This window comes from Schistocerca americana, chromosome X (assembly GCF_021461395.2).
Source record: "Schistocerca americana isolate TAMUIC-IGC-003095 chromosome X, iqSchAmer2.1, whole genome shotgun sequence".
Lineage (NCBI taxonomy): Eukaryota > Metazoa > Arthropoda > Insecta > Orthoptera > Acrididae > Schistocerca > Schistocerca americana.
This window is the reverse complement of record NC_060130.1, coordinates 503,700,552-503,720,543: the sequence shown is the minus strand read 5'-3', so window position 1 is coordinate 503,720,543 and position 19,992 is coordinate 503,700,552. Positions and strand designations below refer to the sequence as shown.

Genomic DNA, 19,992 nt, shown 5'->3' with positions numbered 1-19,992 from the left:
GTAGGATCCTACGCAGTGCCGTAGGGGACCGCACCGCCACTTCGCAGCAAATTAGGGACACTGTTGCTCCTGGGGTATCGGCGAGGACCATTCGCAACCGTCTCCATGAAGCTGGGCTACGGTCCCGCACACCGTTAGGCCGTCTTCCGCTCACGCCCCAACATCGTGCAGCCCGCCTCCAGTGGTGTCGCGACAGGCGTGAATGGAGGGACGAATGGAGACGTGTCGTCTTCAGCGATGAGAGTCGCTTCTGCCTTGGTGCCAATGATGGTCGTATGCGTGTTTGGCGCCGTGCAGGTGAGCGCCACAATCAGGACTGCATACGACCGAGGCACACAGGGCCAACACCCGGCATCATGGTGTGGGGAGCGATCTCCTACACTGGCCGTACACCACTGGTGATCGTCGAGGGGACACTGAATAGTGCACGGTACATCCAAACCGTCATCGAACCCATCGTTCTACCATTCCTAGACCGGCAAGGGAACTTGCTGTTCCAACAGGACAATGCACGTCCGCATGTATCCCGTGCCACCCAACGTGCTCTAGAAGGTGTAAGTCAACTACCCTGGCCAGCAAGATCTCCGGATCTGTCCCCCATTGAGCATGTTTGGGACTGGATGAAGCGTCGTCTCACGCGGTCTGCACGTCCAGCACGAACGCTGGTCCAACTGAGGCGCCAGGTGGAAATGGCATGGCAAGCCGTTCCACAGGACTACATCCAGCATCTCTACGATCGTCTCCATGGGAGAATAGCAGCCTGCATTGCTGCGAAAGGTGGATATACACTGTACTAGTGCCGACATTGTGCATGCTCTGTTGCCTGTGTCTATGTGCCTGTGGTTCTGTCAGTGTGATCATGTGATGTATCTGACCCCAGGAATGTGTCAATAAAGTTTCCCCTTCCTGGGACAATGAATTCACGGCGTTCTTATTTCAATTTCCAGGAGTGTATAATACCATGAGCCTTAAAAACAAGAAAGCTTAATACTTCAATTAACTTTCTAAGGGAGAAAATATATAACGATAACAGCACTGCAAGAAACAAGATTTACTGATGAACATCATTTCGATTGAGAATGATTCAGCATATTTAAGGGAAATCCAGGAAAAAGAGTTACGAAATATGTACTCAGTTTGGAACTGGTTTCATTGATAACAAAAACATATTAAACTCAATAACAGCATGTCAACCAATTAATAAGACTTCCCACGCTAACATGTAAATCATCAAACAAACTTTACACTGTTTTAAATACGCATGCACCAACAAATGAGAACAGAACAAAAAAGAGCAAACGCAACATGTTTCGGAGAATGTGCCAGACGCCCTAGATCATATTCCATCGAGAAATACAGTAATACTACTTGGAGATTGTAGAGCACAAATTCGCATACAACGTCATCAGAGATCCATTGCAGGAACATTCCCTGCACGTAAAAAAACTAATGCAAACAAACAAACACTCTTAAGTCTGTGCAGACAGTATAAAGTTGTAACGAAAATCTACATTCTTAAAAAAAACTTCATCGAAAACAAACTACGTGGTTATCGCCAAATCTGATTTGTGGTAAACGACAACTCAATCGCGTTGCTATAAATAGACACTCTGCAGTAGAGTAAAAGTTTCCAAGAGTGCCGCTTTAGATTCAGACCACCTACCTATCTTTAAATTCATTTTAGACCAATATTTCGAACAAAGGACCTATACCAACCCACGAAGTTTGACATGCATAAGTAATCTACAGAAAATGATTTCAAAATGCTTTAGTAAAAAAATACCTAAATGTTGGGAACAAATTCAAAACGACTTTTTCAGGCTGCAGAAAGTAACTACTACTCTTGAAAATAAATGAAAGCATGTTTATCTGAATGACGATTGTGATAAATTAATATAAAGAGACAACGAGCTCGGAATATCTGGAACGCAAATAAAAACTATAAGAACAGGGAAAATTTTATGGCAGCCAGTAAACTTGTACCAAAAAGTCTCAAAATGTCAGAATGTAACATGTAAAAGATCAACTAACGTTAAATGAGTCATATTTTAAGCAGACCAACAATAAGGACTTTCATAAAACCTTCAAAAATAATTTAAAGAAGTACACACTACCAAGTTTTCGGTTTAAAGATCAGAAAACACGTAAGATGACGTACAACAACACTGATAACTGTAAAATACTTAGAGACTGCTTCAAGGAACTACACAACTTCGATCCATGCAAAGAAGAATTTAATTTTGATAACATAATCGAAATACAGCCAGACTCCAAATCACCACCAGCAGAGGAAATCAGAGAGATCATAAGACAACTTAAAACTAACAAAGCACGAGAAGAAGACAATACAATTGCCAAATTATGAAAACACTCTAGTGACAACATTATTCCATGTCCAACCATTACTAGAATTTGGACAAGAAACAGCTTACAGTCATAATGGACATCGACATTAATAGAGCCACGACATAAAATAGGAAAGAAAACATATCCTAACAATTATAAAAAAAGCTCCCTCTTGCCACTGCCCACTCCACTTTTGAAGAGAGCTGAAGGAGTACTCCATCCACAATTAGCAGAGGATAAGCAGGATTTAGGACGGAAAAGTCTTGTGCAGAGCAAATACTGAACCTTAAGAATATAAGAGAAATGAGGAAAATCATAAACTTGAAATATGTGATAAATTTTGTAGATTTTTAAAAAGATCTGTGATCCAACTGGTAGAAATGTACTAATCAACATTATAAAGGAATTTGGACTCGACAATAAAACAACATAAATAATGAAAGGAATTTTAACAAACATAACGTAAACATAACGTCCAGAGTAGAATTTATGTGGGAGCTGTCTAAGCCTTTTGAAATACAGTCAGGAGTATGACAAGGAGATGGTTTGTCACCTCTACTTTTCAACAGCGCATTAGAGAAGGTGGTGAAAGAATGGAGATATCCACAATACTAAGGAAGAACCCCAAATAAAATCACCGTATATTGTCTAGATTTTGCAGACGACTCAGTGGATAGTCCCAAAGAACAAATTACAAAACTGCAGAAAGAAACAGACAAAATAAGCCTAAAAGTATAGTTTTAAAAATCGCAGGTCATAGTAAATATCAGTGATGCCCACCAAAATCTTAAAAAAGGAGGTAGGGTATTGATGGCCAGGAGTTCCCACCTGGGGAAGTTCAGCCAGTCTTTTCGGTCGACGCCACATTTGCCATCTTGCGTGTCGATAACGATGAAATGATGATGAAAACAACACACCAGCCAGTCCTCGAGTGGAGAAAATCCCCGAGCGGCCAGGAATCGAGAAGGGCCCGCTGCATGATAGTCAGAGGCGCTGACCACTTTTTTTTCCAAAGGAACCTTCCCAACGCCCAAAGGAAGGGGCGGACGCAAAGTGGGCAGGGGCTGCAACCTGTGGTCTGGCTACCATGTCCCGTGTCCTCTTCCAGGAACCAAAGAAAGTGCAGGAACCGTGGAGCAGAGGTACAAATAGTACTTTATTTATATACCACCGAGCATAGGAAACCAGCATCACGCCAAGAAGGGAGCGGCACGTCGCCATACTTGGTGGGACTATCGATGTATAGTCTTTCAGAGAAGAACATTCAAATGACCAGAGAATAACCGGTAGTAAGAGGGGAAATGGCGTGGATTAACTACTCATTGCAATAACACCACAACTCCAAGGTGGGTTAAGAAAGACACTACAAAGAATGGTTCAAATGGCTCTGAGCACTATGGGACTTAACATCTGAGGTCATCAGTCCCCTATAACTTAGAACTACTTAAACCTAACTAACCTAAGGACATCACACAGATCCATGCCCGAGGCAGGATTCGAATCTGAGACCGAAACGGTCGTGCGGTTCCAGACTGAAGCGCCTAGAACCGCTCGCTCACACCGGCCGGCCCACTACAAAGAAAACTGAAGAAAAATTGTCTGTATTTATGACTGCAGACAAATGTGTCATCGTCTGAACTTGGTATCCGCTCAGTGAGTGTACTAATGTGCACAAACGTAGCTTATCACTTAGTGCGCAAATGGACAAAACATCTGAACTGTCTTCTCAAACCCAGTGTGTCAAACAGACATTCTAAATAAATATGATCCTGGCCCTGTAAGGCAGCTAATATTAGGTGCGGATCGTAACAAAAATCATTAGAAATGCTGCTATCACATAACTAGAATGCATGAATTCATAAAAGTGAAAGTTTGGGATCTATTCTAGAAAGACAAAACAGCTATTCCTTTTTTATTCTACATATAATTTATCAACTGTGCTTTCAGGGGTCAAGTGATACACAACAATCATGTCCAATTACTTTTGACACTCAGTAACAAAATATTTAACCCTTGGACATATTGAATTGACGATTATTAAAATCGTTATCTCTACACATAAAAATTTTTATCGCAAGGAAGAATGATTTAAAATCTTCATCAACTCATTTACATCTACATTGTCATGGCTGGTCAGTGTACTGAATTGGTGGAGAATAAATTTACTTTTTGTACCAATAAAAACACACATGCACTCAATGTGAGGGTGGGTTAGTATCCTAGCTTTTAATATTCAATGGTCAAAGCGTACACAAGTTGGAGTGGCAAAATCTAGACTCAACATTTACTGAGGCGTAATGCATTTACCAAGCAGCACCTGCAACGGCGTTGTCTCCATGCTGGATCTGAAACGGTAATTCCGTACTCTGGCCTTGACTGAATTCACTCAGTCTCAACTTTCCTGCATTCCGTAGAATGTTAATTTTTCCCTAGTCGAAATAATGGCTATTGCACACTCGCTAAAGGTTGGAGCGACGTGCACAATTTATTTGCCTGCAAAAATTCCCGCAGGAATTTTTAACTAACACTTTGCTATCTGTCGCCACGATACGTGAAGCGTATCGTCCTCACCTCACAGAAAGGAAATCTCTTAATACCCTGGCTTATTTCCTCACACTTGTCCAGTCTGCCGTGAGACGAGAGAGAGATCTCCATTTTAGGTCTCAAAATGGTTTTGTATAATGGGGATCTCCCCACCATGTCGCATCTGTGTTGCCCAGTGTGGCTTTAATGAATCACCATCTCGCTAATGGTGAATTTTATTTTTCTTGCTGGGTCGCAGCCTAGCCCTGTTAATGCCTTGTAGCCACTTACCCTCTGTCCTGGCCGTATTTACGTTAAAAGGAACAATGTATTGTTCTGGCCGTATCCTTTTCTTTGCTGAAGCTCGCCGATCTCTTGTTGAATGGGGTTTTCCGATGCCATTAACCACCTGCTCGGATCGTCTCCAAAATGCGTTTTCTTTAACTTGTTTATTCACTCCCCTGTCCATGTATTGGTAGATATTGTTTCGTTAGTTTTTGGTACATGAGATTAACTGCAATTGCCTTTTGCTGATATAATATAGTTATTATTTTCTGAGGATCACATACCGTATCATACTGTTGTTAGGGATCAAACTTACATAAGGTCCGTAAAATCCGGATGCCTTACAACTGCACAATGTCGTTCATTACGCACATGCCAAAAATAGAGGACATTTTTCTAGTAGTCAACAAAACAAGTAATGACCTGTGTGTCCACAAATCCACTTCACAGAGTTCGTCCTCGTTTGTGGGAGGTATCCAGAGTCCAGAAAGAGGAGCAGGTGAGGAGGTATTTGATGAGGAGACGTACAGGTATTAAGGCCAGAATCTGTCGCACCAGCAACCAAACACCTAACGCTAATCCATACACCTGGCGAAGCGCGTCCATGTCCAGAACGTCTCAAGCGACACAAAATGCAGTGTCTGGAAGCTGAATCCCATGAAGGCGTGACTGGCACACTTTCTTCCAATTGACCATAAGGTACCCTACAGACTCGACATCAGTGGCAAGAAAAGGAGTGTGCACCGATCGCCAGACGGCACACCAGTCGACCTGGGGATGCTTCCCCTCAACCACATTCGGTGACCAGAAAGCCGTATGTTGCCTTTGTGAGCATCAAGTGCGTTGGTAATATCGCAGTACGGACATAGCTAAGTTTGAGGAAAAAATGGTGGAAATAAAAGAAGGGCGGCAGGACTTCCGAAAGCTAGGTAGGGGCTGAGAGAGAGCGTGGCGCAAGGGCCTCCAGCAACAGGTTGGTAAAGCACCATTTGAGCGCTGGCAAAAGTGGTATAACTCTGTCGGGAGCATGATACTGGCCTAAACTGCTCATGCACTGCAGGAGGGAGAAGGTCTCGTACCGTATCTTGAACAGCAAGATGTGACAAACGTATGAACCCAATGCCGCTAATATGCGGTGGGCCACGGACAGCAGAATGGGTCGTGTCTGTGCCATGTGGGGATACGTGACGCCAAATACACATTTACATATTGTGTCAGTTGCAGAAGATTGAGGGCTCGTAAACGATTATCCGGGAGCCCAGTGCGTAGTTGGGACAGTAGACGCCAGTAGATGAGGGCAATCTTGCACCGCAGATCACTTGCGAAATCGAGTACTAAGCATCAGATAGTAGCAGCTATACGCACTGGAGCAGCACAGTCCACAGGAAGCGCCGAACCTATAGCTATATCGCTCGATTTGCTGACGTTACCATAGCTGCGCACCACTACAAAGGACGAGGACGAGATCGATCGCATAAGCAGTGCAGCTGAATACACTGCCAACAATAGACATCACAGACAGGTGTTGACGGGGGGCACAGAGCAATGGGCCCATGGCAAAAGCAGACAACAGTGCAGTGAGTATAGGCAGCCTTGACACACCAAATAACGGAACAAGATGGGAGGAGTGAAACTGCTATTGTAGATAAACGGGGTGTCGTTCCTCGAAGGAGACGCATTACGACTTCGACGGGAGGATCAGGGTAGCCCATATTGCAGAGCACCCCTTCCAGGTAGTTGTGATGGACCTGATCGAAAGCCTGGCTGAAGTCAAGTGCGGCCAAAAGTCCAGGCACATGACGAGCGTGAGCAAGAGCGATTATGAATCGATAGCGACAGAGGGCAGTATGGACGTTACTGGCATCTCCCAAAGCGGTCTGGTCAGGTGAAGCTACGTACTGAGCTGTCCGTTTAAGCCGTGTAGCCAACAGCCAGGTAAAAATGTTCGTGTCGCTGTTGAGCAACGTCAAGAGACAGTAATCACATATCCGGCATATACAGCGAGGCTTGTGTATGGGAATGAGTAGGCCATCGAGGAATCCGTCTGGGATCTCCACGATAGGCAACATAAGGCTCCGTCAAATTTCCGTCCACACCGGCGCCAGCAGGGGACGAATTGTCCAATATAACTCTGATGGGAGGCCGTTAGACCCAGGTGAGTTTTCCGTATAACCCGACTGGATAGCACCATGGACTTCGTTCTCCGTGACGCTGGCAAGCAGATTCATCGTTGCATCCCAAGGAATCTCGCCATAGGAGAGTCGGGAGACCGCCGCAATGCTAGCAGGGTGCTGACCTTGTTCAGAGCACAGCTTAACATAATGTGCATGGAGGGTAGACCCTGTATCACGTTGGGTATCTAAGCACACCCAACATTATCAAATTCCTCCAACGGTCGCGCAGTTCTGCTATGCAAGGTACTCAGACGGATGCGCCTGCGCTCACCCGTCGTGAGCGCACGCCCTGATCATAACTCCTACAAGGTGACGGCGAGAGAGGGCAGTGGGCTGTGCCTTGGCACGCTTGGCCAACGCCTGACGCCTTGACGAATAAGGCATCATAGTACATTCCTGTGGAATGGTGAAGTAGAAGTTCTCAGTTCATCGCTGCCACGTTGCGACCTCCCTTCTGTAACCAGTAAAGGCCTTGCAGAGGCCAGGCTTTGGGAGAGGACCTGTCATGACAAGGTAGACTTATATGCATCACAGCGTCAGCGACAAGGTAGCCACGTGGTCTCGATGAGCTGCTGGCATTCGGGTGAAGTAAGACCGTGTTAAAAAAAAATGGTTCAAATGGCTCTGAGCACTATGGGACTTAACATCTATGGTCATCAGTCCCCTAGAACTTAGAACTACTTAAACCTAACTAACCTAAGGACATCACACAACACCCAGTCATCACGAGGCAGAGAAAATCCATGACCCCGCGGGGAATCGAACCCGGGAACCAGGGCGTGGGAAGCGAGAACGCTACTGCACGACCACGAGCTGCGGACAAGCCCGTGTTCAGTTTCCATGGTCCCTAGCCGCGTCACACCCTTTGGCGGCGGAGATTGAAGACACAGATCTATGCATCACGATCAGAGAACGCAAGGGACCAGACTTCAGCAGCCTTCACCACACCAACAATATTGCGGAAGATATAAACGCGATCGAGGCCACTTGAAGAATGGTTAGTGAAATGCATAAACCCCGACGATCACCATGAACATGCTTCCAAGAGTCCACAAAGTTGAGGTAGTAGACAACTGCCGCTAGCGCCACGCACGGAGAGTTGGTCTTCGGGCACCTGGGTGGAGTAGAAGTGGCCTCCCGTGATTAAGGCATCCTACCGGCCCAGCAGGAGACGTGTGACCGCCTCGGAGAAGACACTAGAACGTTCGCGGCGGCGACCCGAAGCAGGTGGTGCGTAGAAGTTGATGATCCTGACGCCGCTAAACGTGAGAGCCATACCTCTAGTATCAGGGAGACAGGCAACTGTATCAGCGAGGATATCCTCATGTAAGTGGATCGCCACTGCACTACCAGTAGGGAAAGCATGGGAAACATGTGCCGTATAGCCATGAGGAGCACAAAAGGTTGCAACGTGTACATTCTGGAAGAGGGCAGCATCCATGTCCGCACATAGAGCGTTTCATGGAGTAATGCCAGTGTACGGCGCACATCAATGGTATTGACGTTGATCCTGACTATGCGATAACCTTGAAAAGCTGCTATCGCCAGGATGGCGGGTGATGCGAATACAGAGGAAGCACAGAGAGCTCCCCGTTTAACCTCCGTGGAAGGTCACATCATTGTCACGGGGAGGGAGCCGACCCTACCAAGCGAATTTCATGGCTCTGCACACCTCCAGAATATCCATCCTCAGTATCGACGTCTTCCGCCCAGGACACAGACGTATCATCGGGCCAATTCAGTGGAATACTATCAGAGGTGTGCCCACAGGTAACATCGGATAGAGAAATGGCGGTGACCACATCAGAAGCAGGCGGGGGAAAGTCGGTGTCCATAGATGGATGTTGACTGGAGACAGTAGCGGGCCGGCCGGTGTGGCTGAGCGGTTCTAGGCGCTTCAGTCTGGAACCGCGCGACAACTACGGTCGCAGGTTCGAATCCTGCCTCGGGCATGGATGTGTGTGATGTCCTTAGGTTAGTTAGGTTTAAGTAGTTCTAAGTTATAGGGGACTGATGACCTCAGATGTCCCATAGTGCTCAGAGCCATTTGAACAGTAGCAGGGAGAGACGTCGTGTCGTCCGGTGCCAGGGTGTCGGACGACAGTGATCAGTAAGAGGTTCGTCACACTGTGCACACATCCGACGGAGGCAGTCATCAGAAAGGGTGTGGCGTTGTCTCTTCAGTTTCCTGGACGACCGCTACTTCCTAATATCTAGCTAGGTCTCGGATGGCGGACGGCTGCCGTCCGACATGCTGCCAGACCGTAGAAAAGCGGAGGTCGGTACAGCTCCATGATCAACAACCGTGGGGTCGGGACAGACCCCTTGCGTCAGCTGACGGCCATCATCCGTTGGTACTGCCTCCGGGGACAGTGTCGGAGAGAGAGGCAAAAACGTCCATCGCGTCATCGAGAGGAGTCGACGCAGCTGCCACTGATTCGGAGTGGAAGCAGCAGGCAGCCCCGCCGCGGACACGTGAGGTACAGGTAACTCAGTGGGCGCCGCAGGGAGAGCGACGTCTCCGGTTGGCGTCTGAACCAGAGTACGACGGAGACATTCAGAACGGACATGCCCTTCCTGGCCACAACGTGAACAAGTACGCGGCTCACCATCGTACATGACGACAGCCCTGCTGCCGGCAATAACCAAGTGAGAAGCACGTGTTTCCGCAGTTCAATTTTTATCTGGCACACACCACTGAGGGCACGGAAGGTTTCGAACGTCTTACACGTTTCACCAACGTGACTGGCGACGTTGCTGTATGATTTAAAGGCGGCTACAAGAACGTCCGATGGCACCTCAAAAGGGAGCTGGAAAACCCTCACCGTTCGAAAACCAAAACCGGGGTTACCAACCACGGCAGCCCTTGACAACTGTCAGAGTATCGGAACTTGAAATCGATGTCATGGCGCCGCACAACGTCGTCGCACAGATCTTCATTTGCCAGCTTTACGTACACATTGCTGCCATGGATCGAAAAACGAATTCCGAGAACGTCATGTGACGGGAGACGCATTTCGTCTCCTACAAATCGTGCTACTTCATACACTTTTTGTTGTTCATGATCAAAATGAATGGTTAATTTAATCGTGGCTTTTTGATAGGAAAACGCCAAGATGATCGACCAAGCTGGCCGGAGTGGCTGAGCGACCCGCTACGGTCGCAGGTTCGAATCCTGCCTCGGGCATGGATGTGTGTGACGTCCTTAGGTTAGTTAGGTTTAAGTAGTTCTAAGTTCTAGGGGACTGATGACCTCAGAATTTAAGTCCCATAGTCCTCAGAGCCATTTGAACCAATTTTTTGATCGACCAATTCGGACACGAAGACAAGCCGCTACGCGGAAGTAAATGAACGCGCGTACTCTCGCAAGCAGCACAAGCGAGAGGCAAACAAGATGTGCCGGCCTCACCACTGCCGAAGGCAGACTGCCCCAGCTAAGGGGGCCGACGACTAGAAGAATGGATAACGAGCGCGAGAATTCCAAAAGAAAAGATATCAGTAGAAAACAGAGTACGTAAAATGGAAGTAGCATTCGATATGAAAATGACATATACATATGTTTAACAAAAAGTCTTTGTCCTCGAACGCAAAAGTAATACACTGTCAGTGGTGAGGCATCAAACAGCGTATGCAGCAGAAACATTTAAACTAACAAAATTTGGCGATCTTGAAAAACTGGAAAAAATCGAAAGAAGAATTGTAAGGAAAATACTGTGACCTAAAAGTAATAGTAATGCTGAATACAAATAAGATCAGACAGATAGCTCTATCTGAAAATGGAAAAGCTAAGTGACGTTATAAGGAAAAGAAGATTGCAGTTTTATGGACACCTACACAGAATGGGTAATAACAGACTAACCAAGCAGCTACTCAACTTACTAAACAGCCACAAATACGACATGGTTCACTGAAATTGACGAAGATAACAAAAGCACTGAAATTAAAATGGAAATATTAGACAAGGTCCTTATTAGAGAAGCAACATGAAAGGCAGTGATTCAGTAGAGAAAGAGGTCTGCATGTGGAACGAGATGGACCCATGAAAAAAGCGAACGACACTCGCGAAGGAAGTCTGGCAACAACAAAAATTAAACACAAAGAAGGAAACCCAAAGCTGATTTTTCGTACTCCGCAAAAAGATTATTTGAAAAACAAATTAAATAAGGTTTGATGTTGAATTATTTCTTCTGTAGAAAGGGTTATGTATTCCTTTGGGTTTAAGAGTTGCATGCATGGTATTAATAGTCAGTCGTTACAACACACCTAACATTCGATACCAGTTACGTATTTCACATAGAACATCAACTTCGGAAGGGTCCCAACACAATAGAATATTTGTAGTTCTGACTTTAGATGTTAAAATACCAAAATGCTCATTCTGCTGACATTCTTCTCCTTGAGAATATGCTGTTAAATATTCTTCGCTAGTTTTTCAACTGACTCCTGGGAATGGTTTCATTACATTTATGAAAAGGTGGAACGTCTTATCTAACGCGAGATAGAGAGGAACTTATACCTTTCACCAGATAGTAGACTGGATTCTAGTAAATTAAAGTGTTATTGTTACAGAGCATGTCCAAAATTACGGTCCTCAAATGCCATTCTACCGATAATGCGACGATGTTCACCCATGTCCACTATTACAAATAAAACATCAGCGACTACAAGTCACAGCCACACATCTCAAAAATTCCTTTGGGGGTTCGGTACTTGAAACTCATGTAGCTCTGGTTCTCAAGAAGTAATGAGTGCTATCGACAGAGGATGGAAAAGTGATTCCATATTTTTCGATTTCCAGAAAGCTTTTGACAAGGTTTCTTACAAGCGACTTCTAATCAAATTGCATGCCTATCGAGTATCGTCTCAGTTGTGCGACTGGATTCGCGATTTCCTGACAGAAAGCTCACAGGACGTAGTAACCGATGGGAAATCATGGAGTAAAACCTAAGTGATATTCGGCGTCCCCAAGGAAGTGTTATAGGCCCTCTGCTGTTCCTGATCTACATAACAATTTGGGAGACAATCTGAGCCGCCCTCTTAGATTATTTTCAGATGATACTGCAATTTACCGCCTTGTGAAGTCATTAAATTATCAAAACAAATTGCAGAACGATTTAAACAAGATATCTGTATGATGTAGAAAGTGGCAGTTGACTCTAAATCCACATGAGTACTAAAGAAATCCACTAAATTTCGGTTACCGGCTAAAACACACAAATCTAAAGACTGTAACTTCAACTAAATGCTTAGGCATTACACTTACGAATAACATCAATTGGAACGACCACATACATAATGTTGCGGCGAAAGCTAACCAAAGACTACTTATTGGCAGAACACTTAGAAGATATGATCTATGGACTGACCATACTTCTCGAGTATTGCTGCGCGTTGTGGGATTCCCGTCAGATAGGATTAATGATGATATTGAAAAAGTTCAAAGAAGGGCAGCTCGTTTTGTATTATTGCCAAATAGGAGAGTGCCAAGGACATAATAAGCGAATTCGGATGGTAATCATTAAACCAAAGGCGATTTTCTCATGAAATTTCAATCACCAACTTCGTCCTCAAAGTGAGAAAATATTTTGTTGGCGCCCACCTACATAAGGAGGAATGATCATCATAATAAATTGAGAGAAATCAGAGCTCGTGCGGAAAGGTTTATGTGGCCGTTTTTCCCGCGCGCTGTTCGAGAATGGAACGGTAGAGAAATAGCTTAAAGGCAGTTCGATGAACCCTCTGCCAAGCACTTAATTGCAAATTAATCATGTACATGTAGGGCAGATATATAATTTGGTGGTGCCGTTATTGTTATGTGCGTAACGTCCGAAATACCGACACAGTTGGGCAGGTTCCACAGTGCATGGAATAGGTTAGTTATTTTCATTCACCTGGCATTTTCTTTTGCAATACAAAAAAATAGCCACAATGTACACTCAGTTTTATTTTGTAACCGATACTGACTGTCAGATAATAGCATCATCAGATCTTTAAAAATATTCTGAATGCTGTACTTCAGCTGGCCTAAAACATTATATCAACATTTTTGCAGTATTCTGGAAACGTTCGGAATACGTGTTCAGTTCTTTCACCAAACGAAAAATGTCACATATCTTCTCCTTTCTCAAACCTAATATACGTAAGCAATATATTCTTCACTGCTGAAGATTTATGAGTTGAAGAAGACACAGTGCGACATTCTCTAGCTCGAATGGAGACGATGTGTTTGAATTGCGCTGCCCGCGCCCCGTCGCAGCCAGACGTCCGTGCCACACCGTATCTGTGTGCACTGCTCCTAGGAGTCCAATCTATGACTCATCGCTGCGGATATGGGTGGAAAAGTGGTTTGCACGATACTCGGTAGATGTCTCCACCTTAACTACTCACGAGTGCATAGCGTTACAAGCAGAGCTGCAGTCTTTCACGTAAGCCACGGCAGTACGCTGGTTTGCGAAACTGGAACGTAAGCGAAGTAGATACTACGGCTGTTCAGAAAGTAAAGTCCGATCGATCACGAAAACAACAGTGAAAATCCGATGAAGCTCTGAACAGATGTGTTGGACGGGATCTCTAGACTGTCCGTCGATCCTGTCACGTCGCTGTTTTGAGTTTTGAGCGCACAGTGAGTAGGTGAAGATGCCTAGAAAGTAGTGCCTCCCGGCGAGTATGCGTGCCTGTGAGAGATTTCGCCTGATTTCATGCAGACCACACAACCTAACAGTCATGCATTTCCTTCTTCATGACAATTGTCGGCTGCATACTAGGGGGGCAATGAGCACGCTCCTGCAGTGTTGGTGATGGGAAGTGTTTGATCACCTACCATACAGCCCGGACTTGGCTCCCTCTGATTTTCATCTCTACTCACATGAACCGCTGGGTATGAAGACAATATTTTGGCACAGACAGCAAGCTGCAGATCACTATAGAGAATAGGCAGAAATCACAGACGGCTGCCTTGTATGATGAGGGTATCAGGAAGTTGGTACAATGCTACGACAAACGTCTCAGCCAGAACTTCGCCTATGTAGAGAAGTAGCTGGAAGGTGTAGCTAACTGTTGCAAATAAAACAATTTCAACTTTCACTCTCATTTCTATTTCTGAGTAGCCATCGTATACCAAAATTCGAATCTAGAACAGGTGCTAACATAAGTAATTTTTGAGTAGGTACTCTCGGTGTGGCGAAGCAACTTAAGTCACTTAATAATGGAAAGTCTTTTGGTCCATACTGTATTACATTCATTTAGAGTTTGGTGACTAAACAACTCCACTTTTAGCAAGCATTTACAATCGCTCGCTCGTCGGTAGAACCATACCTAGAGACTGGAAGGTTAGATACGTCAGTCCAACTCACAAAAAAAGACATAGAAGTAATCTGCTTTATTATAGACTCATATCATTGACAAAGATTTGTAGTAAGGCCTTGCAACATGTACTGTGTTCCGACGTTATGAAATACCTTAAAGAAAACCATCTATTGATACTTAAATAGCACTTATTCAGAAAATACCGTTCTTGAGAGGCAACTGGCTGTTTATTCGAACGTAGTAATGAGGGCTCGCGGACGAAGATCTGAAGTTGATTCCATATTTCAGTTTTTCCGGAAGGCTTCTAACACCGCTGTTCACAAGCGGCTTCTGATAAAATTGAGGGGGGGGGGGGGGGGAGGTGGCGGGGGCTATGGGCTGCTGCCTCAACTACGCGATTGGATTCATGATACCCTGTCAGAAAGGCCACAGCTTACAGTAACTGACGAGAAGTCGTCTAGTAAAACAGAAGTGATGTCCGAGGTTCCCCAAGAAAGCGTAATAGGCCCTCTGCTGTTCTTAATCTACACAACGATTTAGGAGATAATCAGAGCAGCCTTCGTTTGCAGATGATACTGCCGTTTCCCGTATAGCAAAGTCATCGGAAGCTTAAAAAGAATTATAAATTGATTTTGACAACATATACGAGAGTAATTCCTCTGAATTTTTTGTTCTCTTCTCAATATCGGTTGGGGTATTACATATCATGCACATTGCTCGGTTGACTTTCCCGCTTCGCTGGTGCAAGGTGCAAACTTCGAGGGCTTCACATTGTAGTGTGTAACATGGTGGTTTCTAACTCAAATATGTCGATGCGTGAAAAATAGTTTGCTGTAATCGAGGCCTAACCGCAGAAAACGTGCCTCCAACTCACACAGAGGAGATTGAACTTCTGTCAACAATTTCTTTCGAGGTTTTGAGCGTGATGGTGATGACTTCCCGAACAACGCCGTGACAGGCGATGAAAGCTAGCTTCACCGAGAACAAGAGAGCATCAATGGACTTCCGCCACAAAGGATCACCGACGTCAAAAAAGTTCAGGAGCGTGTCGTCAGCAGGCAAAGTCATGTTCACAGTGTTCTGTGATGTTCAGGATGTGGTGCATTTGGAATTCACGCCTGAAGGCACCACCATAGATTCTGGAAGCTTCTGCGAGACCCTCAGAAAACTGAAAGCACGAATTCGAAGAGTTCGACCACACATAGAGCACCCTCTCCTTCAGCACCAAAATGCGATCACACACGAGCGCAGCGACATTTTCATCTGTTTCCAAAACTTTAAGCACACCTTCGAAGATTTCACTTTGATTGTGATGAAACGGTGCAAGCAGAAGTGAGGTTGTGTCTCCGTCAACAAAGTGAAACATTCTGTAGTGACGGTATCAACAAACTGGTCTCTCGTTGGCAGAAATGTGTTCATCACCAGGATTTGTTGAGAAATAAAATATGTAGAAATGAAATAGTTTGTTTAATTAAAAAGGTTTTAAGGGTAGTCATATACAAAAATTCACAGGCATTACTTTTCAGCTCGTCCTCATAAGTATGGAGTAAAGAGGCAATTCACTCCGAACAAAGAGAGTGTGAGGAGCTCATCATGGGTTCTAAAGACAGTCTATTAAATTTCCGTTACACCATAAATCACACAAATTTAAATGTTGTCGATACACCTAAATATCTAAAAAGATTACAGTTACGAACAAATTCATTTGGAACCATCACATGGAAAATGTTCTGGGGTGGCGAATCAAAGGGCGTGTTTTATTGACAGAACAGGTAGAAGATATAACAAATCTGCTACAGAGGCTGCCTACACTACTCTTGACCATCCTCTTCTGAAGGACTGAAAGGCGTTATGGGATCCGCGTCAGACATTACGACGGAAACCTCAAAAATGTTCAAAAAAGGGCAGCTCGTTTTGTATCATCGCGAAATAGGGGAGAGACCGTCGCGGATATGATAGGCGAATTGGGGCGGCAATTATTCAAACGGAGGTGTATTTCGTTGTGACGATATCTTTTCATGAAATTTCAATCAGCAACTATCTCCTCCACATGTGAGGATATTTTCTTGACTCCCACACGCACAGGGTGAAATGACCGTCGTAATAAAATAAGAAAAATCCAACTCAAAGATTTAGATGTTTATTTTAAGCACGTACTGTTCAGGAGAGAAGTGGTAGAGAAATAATGTGGAAGTGGTTGTATGAGCCCTCGGTCAAATATATAAGTGTGAAATGCCAAGTAATGATGTATGTAGAAGTCAGACTTCGGCTGATTCCACTCTCCAGCTAAGCAAACATTAGCTTGTAATATCGACCTTCTTGAGTATTATGACCATATACGCATACATATACATTGGCGGAGACTACTTCGTACTAATAGTATCTATGTTCGCTTACTGAGCGAGGGAATAATAACAGGAATATAGGTTTATGTTACAGCCCCTTACTTATCGTTCCCGTAGGAAACGCGAAGACAACATTACAGTATCGTAGTTACACCATGCACACAGGCACTTAAGCAGTCGTTCTTCCTGTGCTCCATACGTAGTTGGTACAGGAAGAGGTCCTAATAAGTGGTACAGGAGGAAGTATACTCTACCGTGCAGTTCACAGTTGTTTGCAGAGTACAGGTGTAGTCTGGAACCGCGCGACCGCTACGGTCGCAGGTTCGAATCCTGCCTCGGGCATGGATGTGTGTGATGTTCTTAGGTTAGTTAGGTTTAAGTAGCTCTAAGTTCTAGGGGACTGATGACCACAGCAGTTAAGTCCCATAGTGCTCAGAGCCAGCCCAGTACAGGTGTATATGTATCTGTACAAGCCGGTTCTGCATAATGTTATTCTCGTGGTACCTTCACAAGATACAGGATGTCCACAATTGAAGTTGCAGTTTTAGAGTCCTGTAGAAAGAGAACCACTACCCCGAATGACGTTAAATTTGAACAACACGTTATCGACGCAGGGTGAAACGTCATGGGAAAAAAATTAACGAAGATTGTGCGGACAGATGGCGCTGTAAGCGTCTTAACTTAAATGGGATCGGCTCCAAAGGACAGATGAAACGTAATATTTTGAGTTGTACATCAACCAACCGCACTGCTCAAAGTGCATTACTGCACTAGTTGGCAGTTAACAGTTGTGGCTCTGGAAGGTAAAGTTAACTACCACGGCCAGGTGCAAAATGAGATAGTTTTCTGTTTGTTGTGAGACTGGCACGACACAAGTTCAATATGCCGTCCACCGTTTTCCGCCACAAGCCGACATCGGGAAACAGCATGTTCCATAACAGATCGGAGCGTCTTGGAGGTCAAGCTCAGAATGCGTCACGCAGTGCGTGTCTTCAATTGAGCTACGTTCGTAATTGAAGCAATGAACACAACGTATTTCAGATAACCCCTCGACCAGAAGTCACAAGGATTAAGATCAGGTGATCTCGATGGCCAGACTGTAGGGAAATGACGGCTGGTAATTTGGTAATACCAGAATTGCCGAAATGTCTCTGCTGCAGCCGCTTCAGTGATTGAGCAACTATTTATTTTACATATTTCTATGTAAAATAAATAGTTTATATCATGATGTGTTCAATAATTTTGTAACAGGTGCGTAATGTATTCCGCCAGCCTACATCTGTAATACGATAACAAGACGTGCAGAAGACATGCAAACATCTAACACCACATAGATCGACAAATCGATAGTCAAATCGAAACCAGATGTATTTCGACGTCATCTTGTCCACTGCACTACAGAACGGTTTTCAAGCCGCGTCAATTCGAATAAAATCCTCGAGCTTTCGATCGTCGTCATCGTCGTCAGGGGCTGCTACGGTTTCTCGCTTTGTGATCGTGTTCCCAAGTTACTGCTATGTTAGTGACAATTTGTGAACAGTGACCAAGAGAGACACGGAAATGGAAACACTGCAATGCATCACAACGAGACTGCCACGCCAGAAGAACAAAGTGAGTGACCATTACAAAACATTTTCGTGCAAACATCAGTCCAGCTTCCAAAGTGACATCGCCTCTTACTAAGTTTGCTCTTCTTCCACAGGATGATCATAGCATTTACGAAAAGACTATATAACATCAGTATTACCTTATTGTAAAGTTGCTTTTGTAATGCCTTTTAGCCTGAAGATGAGGTATAACCCTCGAAACATGTCGCTAAACAAATAAATAACACAATAGTTGACAAAGTTTGAGACTGGTATCGGTAATTCTTAGAAAAAACCTTTGCATATTTCTTGAGACAGTCACGGTCGAAAAATAGTCAAAATAGCTTCAAAATCTTTCTTTAGCTTTACCTTTCTACACTTCTTTCAACTTACTTGTGTTTCTTCTACTATGTGGTTGTGGTCTGAGTTTATGTCTGCTCCTGGGTAAGCTCTGGCATTTTTCAAACAGTTCCTAAATATTTTTGTACCAGTATATAATCCAACTGATACCTTCCTCTATTCAAATTTGAGATTCATGTATAACGTCTCCTTTTGTGAGTTTTGTCTGCAGAAGCTAGTTAGACCTTCCCCTATCTTATTTCTTATCCCTAACCCAAATTTTCCCGCTATATCTTCGTCTCTTCCTTCGTGCACCACTGCATTCCAGTATTCTATAATGATAATGCAGGCATTTCTACATCTTTCTCGGTAAGTGCTTGAATCTTCTTATTATGTTCCTCCACTTTCTCATCGTTATGCTGTCTGGTCGGCATGTATACCTGTATTAATACCACATCTTTCCAACTACCTGCAGTCGTATCATCATTAATCTTCCATCAATATACTGCACGGTTATTTTCCTGTTTCTGTCCTAACAGTATTCCTACTCCGTTTTCACCATTCTTGATTTCACCTCAGTAGAAAAGCTTATAATCTCCACTTTCTACCTCTTCGTTCTCTCCCTATGTTTCTTCACACATGCCAGGCGTATCTAACATGTTCCTTTTCATATCGTGCTTTGCATTCTCTAGTTTTCCTGGTTGCAGCAGTGTGCGAACATTCCATGTTTCAATCCTTATCTTTCCTTTCTTCATTCTCTCCTTCTTCCCTTCACATATGTTTCCTCTCAATGTGTTCCCCTCCCGGAGATCTCATTATAATGAATCCTAAATACTTACACAATACGATGTGCTCCAGATATTCACCACTAACCTTGTAATCGAATACCGTTAAGTTAGTTCTCTTTGTCATGGGCATTATTGTACATTCATCGACACTCAAAGAGAGCCACCATTCATAACGCCACGTTTATATTTTTTCCAATCGAAGCCGAGTGCAATCATTTTTCACAATTAAAAACGCAACGCACAAACAGCCACAGTAGAATTGGCAGTTTATGCGGGCTCAATAGGCAATTAGTCGCTTTTT

General features: G+C 44.3%; 1 protein-coding gene across 2 annotated transcripts in view; it reads right to left on the bottom strand.

The window, feature by feature from the left end:
* LOC124556606 overlaps positions 1-19,992 on the bottom strand; it is a 445,831-nt gene that overhangs the window by 290,337 nt on the left and 135,502 nt on the right. The window lies entirely within an intron of this gene.